Source organism: Mastomys coucha, unplaced genomic scaffold (assembly GCF_008632895.1).
Source record: "Mastomys coucha isolate ucsf_1 unplaced genomic scaffold, UCSF_Mcou_1 pScaffold5, whole genome shotgun sequence".
NCBI lineage: Eukaryota > Metazoa > Chordata > Mammalia > Rodentia > Muridae > Mastomys > Mastomys coucha.
In genome coordinates this window covers 118,375,290-118,386,126 of record NW_022196911.1, presented here as the reverse complement: position 1 = coordinate 118,386,126, position 10,837 = coordinate 118,375,290, and positions in this window count along the sequence as shown.

Below are 10,837 nucleotides of genomic sequence, written 5' to 3'. Positions count from 1 at the left end.
AACAGAAAAGAAGCCTGTTTCATTGATACTGAATGCTGGAACATTCCAACTGTCTTTGTAAAGAGGGTGAGGATGGGCCAAGCATGTGGACGCTGGGCCCTGAGGGCCTGCTTCTCTGAGGACAAGCACGCCAAATGAGGCAAATTCTATTTTTGCTACTCTTTTCTAACAGTCCCTTATGTGTCAGTTTGTTTGGGCCTCACCACCACTTCTCCAGCTCCCATCCTTTGCTTATGGTCTATCTCAGAGCAATGCATGACTGCTGGCAGCAGGCTGGATTCTGCCAGAATCAAATTAACTAAACACCAAACCTGGGTTTGTCCACTTGTAAAATGGGTATCAAACACCTACCACATGGGCTTTCCTAGTAAATATTATAGCATGTTAATTTCCTACAGCTACCACACAAATCACCACAAATTGACTGACTTAAAACTACAGAAATGTATTCTCTAATAGTCCAGGAGGGCAAAGGGGCAATACCAAGGCAGGAAGACTCTTTCCTGTCTCTCCCAGTTTCTGACAGCTCCAAATGTCCCTTGGCTAGCACACTCACCCAGTGTAATTCAGATGAGACAATACATACAAGGAGCCATGCAGGATTTTCAGTCCTCTTTCTTTCCTGAAGTGTGGATAATGGCCAAGAAGAGGTGGTGCCTATCAATCCTACAACTAGCTCTTGTCTGGACAAGAGGATCTTCATTTCAGCTGCAGCTCAAGGAGAGCTAGTGAGTGGCAGTAGGTCATCCGGCATGTAAGGAGTAGCCTAGCTGGCCTTGGCTGGAGATCTGTCCTTTCTACAAGAGGGAACAGGATGCTTATCTTGTTTTCACCCTGCCTTAATCCTTCAGCCACTCCCATAGCAGAATATTGTTTTCCTCCCATCCTCAGTACCACAGAAGGCAACGGGACCTGGTGTAAATATTGGAATGGTGTCAATGGGACAAGGAGTTGTTCTGAGCTCATCCTCTTGCAGTTTCTGTCTGGAACTTGCCCTTCCATGCTTCTACATCTTCCACAGGATCTTAGAAAGAAGGATGAGGAGTGAGTCTAATATGAGATGTGGTGGCAGAAGCAGAAATCAGTGAAGTCCTAAACCAGTGGGATCAGCAGGGCAGTTAGTATACAGCTCTGTTGGAGTAATAGCTGACTAGGAAAGAATCTAGTGCTCAATGTAGGGAAACAGCAATTTGTGTTATGTAATTCTTGTTTTGTTTTAAATCACAAAACTGCCTTCAATAACCTAGAAAACAGGAAATATACCTAGTGTAGTCCTGGCTTTGCAAAGAGCTTTCCAAGCAAAACATCACCAGAATGAGTTAGTTGTTTCTACTGTGCTCAATAACATACCTTGAAGGGGGAAAAGTTAATCCACAAAAGAATAAGCAAATTGGCAGAAGAACTGAGAGAAAATATAGGAGTCCGAGAAGTATAACTTTTGTAAGACGAAAAACCATGATTGTCTCTTCAGCTGATAATTGAGGAGTATGCAATCAAGGATCTGCAACTAGAAAAGACCTCCAGAATGTAAGAAATCATCAAGGTTGCTTCCACACACAATATTGCCAAAGAGAGAGCAGGAGAGACAAAGAGAGAGAGAGAGAGAGAGAGAGAGAGACAGAGACAGAGACAGAGACAGAGACAGAGACAGACAGAGAGACAGAGACAGAGACAGAGAAGCAGGCAGACAGAGAGACAGACTGATGGACTGACAGACACAGCTCTCAACGAGCAAGGTCAGGGAGTGGACACTTTGCAGTCATAGGGATTTCTGCCTTGAGGGGCTTATCTCAGTGTTTTAAGTAGCTGGAACAGCCCAGGGCAGCAGCTTTGTCTGCCATCCTGTTATGAAGGAAGGGAGTGTGACTGACACAGACAATAACAGAAGTGAGCCAAGAAAGAACAGGACACCCAGGAGGCTAAATCATGGCTGATGACACCACTACCCTGCCCTGAGCTAACCTTTATGGTATCTGAGCCTCTGCCAACACGGGTTTGATTTCAGACCAAACCAGCCAGGTCACCCCAAAGCAGGATTGGCTCTGGTCCTGGGCCTAAACCCTTAACCTTGTCAGACTTGCATAGCCTCCGCCCCCAGGACCCTGCCAAAAACCTGCCAGTGCGGATGTTTGTGTGGCTGCTTCAGTGAACCAGGGTTACACTGGGAAGGGAGGTACTTTTTGAAGCTGTAGTCACTGCGTTTGGTGTACAGAACATGACAGCAAGGAGGAGAAGGTCGGGATTTAGAGCCAAACTCAGTCCAAATCCTGGTTCTGTTTTGTCATAATCATGTGGCTCTGAGCAAGTTGTTTATGCTCTTTGAGTCTCAACAGCCATTCATGTGAATCAAAAATACCACCACTACCAACTGTGGAATGTGATAGAAAAAGTGAAAGATGCTCATTGTCGGGCAGGCTGCCTGTGATGATCAGTATTAATTGTCAACTTGGCAGAATCTAGAATCATCTGGGAGATGGGACTCTGGGTGTGCCGGTGGAGGAATTATACTGATTATATTAATTCGTTTGGGAACATTCATCTCAGTTGTGGGTGTGACCATTCCCTGGGGAAGGCATTTGGACTATAAAAAATGGAAAAGGGAAACCGAATGCACATTCATTGCTCTCTTACAACTATAGACATGACATCTTCAAGATCCTCTTCATCGACTTCCCTGCCATGATACCTTGAACTGTGAGCTAAAGTAAGCCCTTTATCTCTTAAGTTGCTCTTGTCAGATATGGCAACAGGAAAAATTTTAAAAGACAACAATAGTATGTTCCTTAAACATCTCATGAATGGAGTAAGTACAAGGCGAGGAGGCTGAGGAGGCCTGTGACCCTGACAGCCTGTGCCCATAAATGTGTATTAGGCATGGATGAAAAAAATGACATCAACATTTCTGGCCAGAACCATACAACAAGGTAGGATCTAAACATGGCAATGGTACTGTAGGATCCAATTCATCTTCTTAGGAAAATAAAAAGGCAATGAAAAGCCTGCAGTCCCAGAAGCCAAACCATGGAGAAGTGTACAGAAACAGAGGGGAGCCAATGCCTGGGAATGTACTGGAGGATACCACTTGTGTTGCCTTCAGAAGAGAAATGGCAGCGTTACATCTGTGAGAAGAAACCCAAATACACAGCTTTTCTTGAGCATCAAAAGTTGCATAGCCTCAACCATGGAATGCTTCTGCTTGGCAACAAAAACTAAGGTTGGTTTTGATGTTAGTAACAAAAAATTTTTTCATATTTCTAGCCTGCACAGCTTCTCTCAGCTGTTTCTTATAGCTGATACAGAAGACAACTCTGAGCCACTCGAGTTATCACAAATTCAAAGTAAAGTAAGACTGAGGTCAGAATGATTTTTCCCTCTTTTCTGCCTTCAGTGTCACTTTCTCAAACAGTGCAAGGGCTTCTTTTTGGACTTCAGACTTTCTTGGAGATCCAGAAACTGGAGCCGTCAATACGGAAGTTTGCCTGGCCCTGACCTAAGAAAGTTTCATTATTTCTTTTCTATGGATGGAGCCAGATTTCAAAGAGACCACCTGTCAAGATGCTCCTTGCTCTGAGATCATCTCAGCTGAGAACCCAAGCCATCCTCCAAGGCTTTCTAGCATGCTTCACAAATTTGCTTAGGGTGAACTTATCCCTTGGAAAATGACTGGAACCTACAGGCTCTGCGAATTCCAGCCTGATGTCATTTTTGCCATCAGCAATAATGCTGGCCAGGACAATCATCCTCCCTTGGAAACCTTAAGCTCTCTATACAGCGCTGTGCCAGGCAGCCATGTCCTGTCTAGTTCTTTGTACCCATGCTATCTCTAGCAGGTTACCACCAGACACCACAGCTTCTCCTGGCAGGGACACTGGTCTTACTGCTATTTTATTTTGAATTTCACTGATAACACCATGGATGAGGAACCACATGCACACTGCCTGTTTGTCTCAGTTACACATCTTTCCCTTGAAGATGCATATATATATATATATATATATATATATATATATATATATATATATATATATATATATGGAATGACTTGTATATCCTAAACATTAAACTGATGAGGTTTAGAGGTTAGAAATATCCTGCCCTGCATGCCATGTATAATTAAAGTTGTGAAAGGGCTTTACACAGAAAGCCACACCATTTTCTTAGTCACAGTGAATAAACAAAGTAAATGCCTTCACTAAGCCCAAGTTTCAGAAAAATAAACTTAGGTTCAGAGATACTACTTCCCTGGACACTCTTGGACAGAGGTGAGAAACAAACTCAGGCCGCAGACTCTGACTTGTGGAATTTGTGCTATGATGGTACTCTTTAAGACCAAACTATGTGAAACATTGATAAATTGTGGTGACCTGAGTCCAAGGCCATACAGTCATTCTTTATCTGGTCCCGACACATGTTAAATCTGAACTTAGGATTGTGAAAGGAAGGAGATTCTGTTTCAATAAAATTTGCCTTATAAGGTCAAATTCAGAGGGGAAAAATGTTGAGGTTTTGCTCAATCTCATGTAATTACCAAGAGTCTCTCTTTTTTCCACCCTATTACTATAGCCTGAATTGCTTGCCCAAAACACCTGAGGTCACCTTGTGGCCTATGCCACAGTACACACCCCTTCTATATCTTTCTTGGGGGGGCGTTGGAAACATATGGCATCAAGGATCCCCAGGCCCTGCTTTGCTTGTCTTGCAGAAACTATATGAAGAAAATCACTGGGAGGGCTTAGAGACATATCTCAGCTAGTAAAGTACTTGCCGTGCAAGCATGAGAACCTGAGTTCAATTCCCAGTACCCAAGGGGGTGTGGAAATCCAGTTATGGAAGTGTGCACCTATAAATCCTACCATAGGGAGTTTTGTAATTTTTCTAGCTAGTCAATTTACTAGGGTCCAAGCTCAATGAGAGACCCTGTCTCAAAACATAAGATGTAGAGCAATTGAAGACATGTCCTTGACCTCTGATTTCCATATATACATGCATACATATGTACACACACATGAACATACGTGGGAAACCTAGAGCTCAAATCCAGTCTTTACTAGCAGTGAATAATTGGGGATGTGGAAGCATAGGATATTCAACCCACCACCCAGCTAAAAGCTACCATACACATGGTAGGACCCTTCTGGACAGCTGCCAACTGCCTGAGAATCCCTCCGTAAAGGACAGCTAGGAGAAAGAGTCTATCTATCTGACCTGCATATGTGAATAAAAATCTCACAACCAAAGCCAGCTACCATAGCTTCTCCAAACATGGATCTTAAAAGCACAGTCACCCCCACCACCCACCACAAACATCCTCTGAACCAAACCATGAGTACACAGAGGTTATGTGAGACACCTGTCAGACTGCTCTTAAAATATTTAGAATAACAACAAAATTAAAGACCCTTCAAAGATAGAAAAGAGCCTCTCAGAGGGAGTGGGAAAAACATCAACCTCTCCTATTACATGATATATTTGAGGAACTAAATAAAAATGAAGACAACAGAGAAACACAGACCTCTTTCAGCATTTCTTTTTGTGCTATTTGTCAAACATCAGCATGCACCCTTGCAGCTGACTGCAAAGCAGGCCTACCCAAGGTACCCTAAAACAGCATGAAAGTTTCAACTCTTGAGCTTCTACCAACACAGAGAGAGACCACCAAAGGATAGCACCTCTGCAGAATGGATTTCTCTCTCTACCACATCTGTTGGAAGCATGATCCAGGGCAGAGAAGATGAGAACATGAGTTAGGGACTTAAGTTCCCTCACCATGTCTATAAACAGGCTGCAAACAGCCTCTGCAATACATGCACCCAAACCACACTCTCAGCCTCATTATGAGAGAGCCCCTAGCATGCTGTTGGGGTAAAAGGTCACAGGTATCTGTCTTGAGCTGCAGTCAGTGGTGCCTTCTGTACTCTATTTTCTGCTAGAAGACCATCTCCTTTTATCCCTAGGCCTGACACAGAACACAGACTATAATTATCACAGAAATAAAAACAAAAAACAAAAAACTTAAAAAAGCACCAGCCAAAGCCCCTCTCAAATCTCCACTGAGCATGAACAGGTACAGACTGCCTAAAATCTGCTCCCTAGTCAGTCCCCAGGCCTATTGACAGAGTTATCCCTACCCTGTCTCTAGCTGCAATTATAACTATGAAATCTGTACTTTATAAAATAGCTACCAAGACCAAGTTTGCTACAGAAGATTAGTTTATTATGAAAGAAATAAATGGCATCTTCCGGACACTCAAGGTATACCTTTGTTGTCTGTTGCAGCTTTGTTCCTGTATGCACACATCTGGTTCTGGGAGCCCAACCCCATCCCACACATAAAGTATGTCACCCTGCATAGTGTACATTACCCAAACAGTATAGGACATACAAACCCACCCAGAACACACCACCTATACAGTGTTTGCCAACCTGCATAAGGCTCCAATAGGTCCTGGTGCAAGGAGGATGTGGGCTGGAGCCACTCAAAAGAACATTGGTATGACACTACTCAACTCTAGCCCTCTAATAAAGTGGAGTGTGGTTATGAACCACATGACAATTTTCAAGAATTCAAATATGTCTCAAGCATCCCAGATGCAGCTCTGAAACTAGCTGTGCTAGGAACTTCCACTTCTATGCACAAACCTTGCTCTGGTCATATCAGAGAGGGACAGGTAAAAGGATGGAAGAGACTCCTGTCTTAGCAGACATATGACCAGTCATAACAAAACATTATCAACTGAACCACTGATAAATGCTCGTTATTTATCTATCAAGCTCTGCAAGTTAGATGTCTGGGGCTATGAACCAATGTGTGTGGCTTCTGGAGTGGGTTGCCTCCCTAGCTTATAGGCAGTACCATTTCACAGTATCCTACCTTGGTCAAGAAAGCCAGGGAAGTCTTTGGAGCTTCTTCACAAGGACACTAATTCCACTTTTGAGGCCCTACTACCTTACTATCAAAAGCTCTGGTATTTAACATGTTTTGCTTCGCTACTGGGCATGCCCTGCAAATGGCAGTTGTAGAGGACAAGCATCTGCTTCCATAGCTAATTTCTGATGTCCAAGTGCCCCGTGAGACCCATTTTCCTGAAGCTACACTCCTATAGCCGGCTTCCAGAGCCTCACCTGTCTCTGTCAGTCTTTCAATGCCTCTGACATAGATCTTGCTGCTTCCTTCCTGCATCGTAAACATCACATCTAGGCAGTACCTACCCTGCATGATACATAGAAAGAAAATGGTTTTCTGTGGCTGAGGAGCACCACAACACTGCTGGACACAAGCATCTGAGAACCTATAGAGAATATAAAGAGTAGAGAGTTAACTGATGAAGACCTCAAAATAGGCAGCCATAGAGATGTCATGATCAATGCCAGGGTTAGGCTTTTTGGTAATGTATCTATTTTAGGGTCACAAATACTTCTATAAATACACCCTTACCCATGCTCCTGTAAAAACAAATAGATGCACTGATTCACTAAGACAGATTCAGTTTGGATTGTAGATTATGGTCTATAATTGATGTCCTATATGGGGTGAGGAGCCATGTGTTCACATATATCCAGGAAAAAAAATAACAACAGAAAGCAAGCCAGAAACTGCCCCTTAAAACTGCCCTATTAGTGTAGCATCCTATCTTCAAAGAAGACCAAATACCAATGCTTCTCAAACTATCCCACAAAATAGAAACAGAAGGAATACTACCTAAATCATTCTATGAAGCCACAGTTATACTGATACCTAAGCCACACAAAGACTCAACAGAGGAAGAGAACTTCAGACCAACTTCACATGTGACTATCAGTGCAAAAGTACTCAATAAAACTCTTGCAAACCCAATCCAAGAACACATCAAAACCACCATTCACCACTATCAAGTAGGCTTCATCACAGGGATGCAGGGATGCTACATTATAAAGAAATTCATCAATGTAATCCACTATATAAACAAACTCAAAAAAATCACATAATCATCTCATTAGATGATGAAAAAGCCTTAGACAAAATACAACACCCTTTTGTGTTAAAAGTCTTGGAAAGATCAGGAAATCAAGGCACATATCTAAACATAATAAAAGCAATATACAGCAAACCAATAGCCAACATCAAATTAAATGGAGAAAAACTTGAAGCAATCCCACAAAAATCAGGGACTAGACAAGGCTGACCATTCTCTCCCTATTTATTCAATATTGTACTTTAAGTTCAAGTTAGAGCAATTAGACAACAAAAGGAGGTCAAAGGGATACAAATTGGAAAGGAAGAAGTCAAGATATCACTATTTGCAGATGATATGACAGTATACATTGGCAACCCCAAAAATTCCACCAGAGAACTTCTAAACCTGATAAACAATTTTAGCAAAGTGGCTCAATATAAACTTAACTCAAATCAGTAGCCTTTCTCTACACAAAGGATGAACAGGCTGAGAAAGAAATTAAGGAAACAATAGCCTTCACAATAGTCACAAATATTATAACATAATTAAAAAATATGGTACAGAGTTAAACAAAGAATTCTCAACTGAGGACTCTCAAATGGCAGAGAAGCACCTAAAGAAATGTTCAGCTTCCTTAGTCATCAGGGAAATACAAATCAAAACGAAACTTACACCAATCAGAATGACTAAGAACAAAAACTCAGGTGACAGCAGATGTTGGCTAGGATGTGGAGAAAGAAGAGCACTGCTCCATTGCCAGTGGAATTGGAAGCTGGTACAACTACTCTGGAAATCAGCCTGGCGGTTCCTCAGAAATTTGAAAATAGTTCTACCTGAGGACCCACTCCTGAGCATATACCCAGAAGATGTTCCACCATGTAATAAGGACACATACTCCACTATGTTCATAGCAGCCTTGACAACTTCACAAACTTTGTTGGCAAATGAATGGAACTAGAAAATATCACCCTGAGTGAGGTAACCCAGACCCAAAAGGACATACATGGTATGTACTCAATGATAAGTGGCTATTAGCCCAAAAGCTCAGAATACCCACAATACAACTCAAAGACCATATGAAGCTTAACAAGAAGGAAGGCTAAAGTGTGGATGCTTCAAACCCACTTAAAAGGAAGAACAAAATAATCACAAGAGGCATAGGGAGGAGGAACCTGGGGGGAGGTAGAGGAGAGCAGGAGCAGGTATGGGAAGAGACAGGAGAGAAGTCTAGAGGGTCAGGAATAAATAAGTAGCAGAGAGGGTGAAGCTTGGGGAACTACTACAAGTCCCAGACACAAAGGATGTAAGAGGACCCCAGGACCCAATGGGGATGACATTAGCTGAAACACCCAACAGCAGGGAGATAGAACCTGAAGAGACTACCTCCAGGAGATAGACATGGCCACCCATCCATCTCAAAATTTTTAACCTAGAATATTCCCTGTCTAAAAGAAATTCAGGGACAAAAATGGAGCAGAGGCTAAAGGAAAGGCCATCCAGAAATCACCTCACCACTCAATCCATTCCATCTGCAGATATCAAACCCTAACACTATTGCTGATGCCAAGATGTGCTTCCTGACAGGAGCCTAGCTAGTATGGTTGTCCTCTGAGAGGCTCTGCCAGCGCCTAAGACAGATACAGATACTAACAGCCAACCATTGGACTGAGCATGGGGATCCCAATGGAAGAGTTAGGGGAAGGGCTGAAGGAGCTGAAGGGTATTGCAACCGCATAGGAAGAACAACAGTATCAATTAACCAGACCTCTCAGCTACCATCAACCAAAGAGTATACATGGGCCAGTCCATGGCTCCCACTACATAAGTAGCAGAGGCCTCATCTGGCATCAGTGGGAGGGGAGGTGCTTGGTCCTGTGAAGGCTTGATGCTCCCCTAGAGAAGGGGGATGCTAGGGGGTGAGGTAGGAGTGGATGGGTGGGTAGGGGAGCACCCTTTTAGAGACAAAGGGGAGGGGTATGGAGTGAGGGATTCATGGAGGGGAAACCAGGAAGGGGGATAACATTTTAAATGTAAATAAATAAAATGATTAATAAATAAATTTTAAAAAGGAAAAAACCAGGCCTTGTCGGCCGCCTTACCTGTCCAGTGGAAGTAAGAAGGCAAACACCGAGCTCTTCCCCATGCAGTTTTATTAGGATCCTTGTAATCTTGCTTGTTACATCTTACTTATTTCTACTTACATTTTATTAGTTACATCTTGCTTCTTACATCTTACTTATTACTATTTCTACTTACTCCTATTCCTATTCTTAGTTCTATTCCTACATCTTACTTCTATCCTTACATACTTACTCCTATCTATCATACTTACTCTTCTATATCCCATACTTACTCTTCTATCCCATCACCAACCCTAATTCTACATACTTACTTACTATCTCTACATACTTACTCTTCTAAATCTACATCTTACCTCTAACCCATCACCAGCCCTAATTCTACATACTTACTCCTATCCCCACATACTTACTCTCTCTCCAGTCTTTCTCCAGCCCCCAGCCCTTGTGGGTTAAGTACTTTCCCTGGTCCCAATCAGCACCAGCTACATGGCAAAGCATAATAGGCTGCGGGAATTCATGCCAGCTTGCATCACAAACTAGAGGCACTCAGCTTCTCCAACTAAGGGCTTGATTATCAGTGCTCTCTGCTCTGACTGGAGACCAGGTGTTCAATATATATGTATATAGGGTGGCAGCTGCGGCTCCCCACAAGGCCTATTCAGCCTTCAAGATAGCTAAGTGGATAAAGACACCTGCTGTGAGGCCTGACAACCTGAGTTCAATCCCAGAGATCTACACAGTGGGAAGAAAGAGCCCAGTTGTCTGATCTCCATACGCACACCACAGAATGTACACACTCATGCATTCACATGAAAATATTAT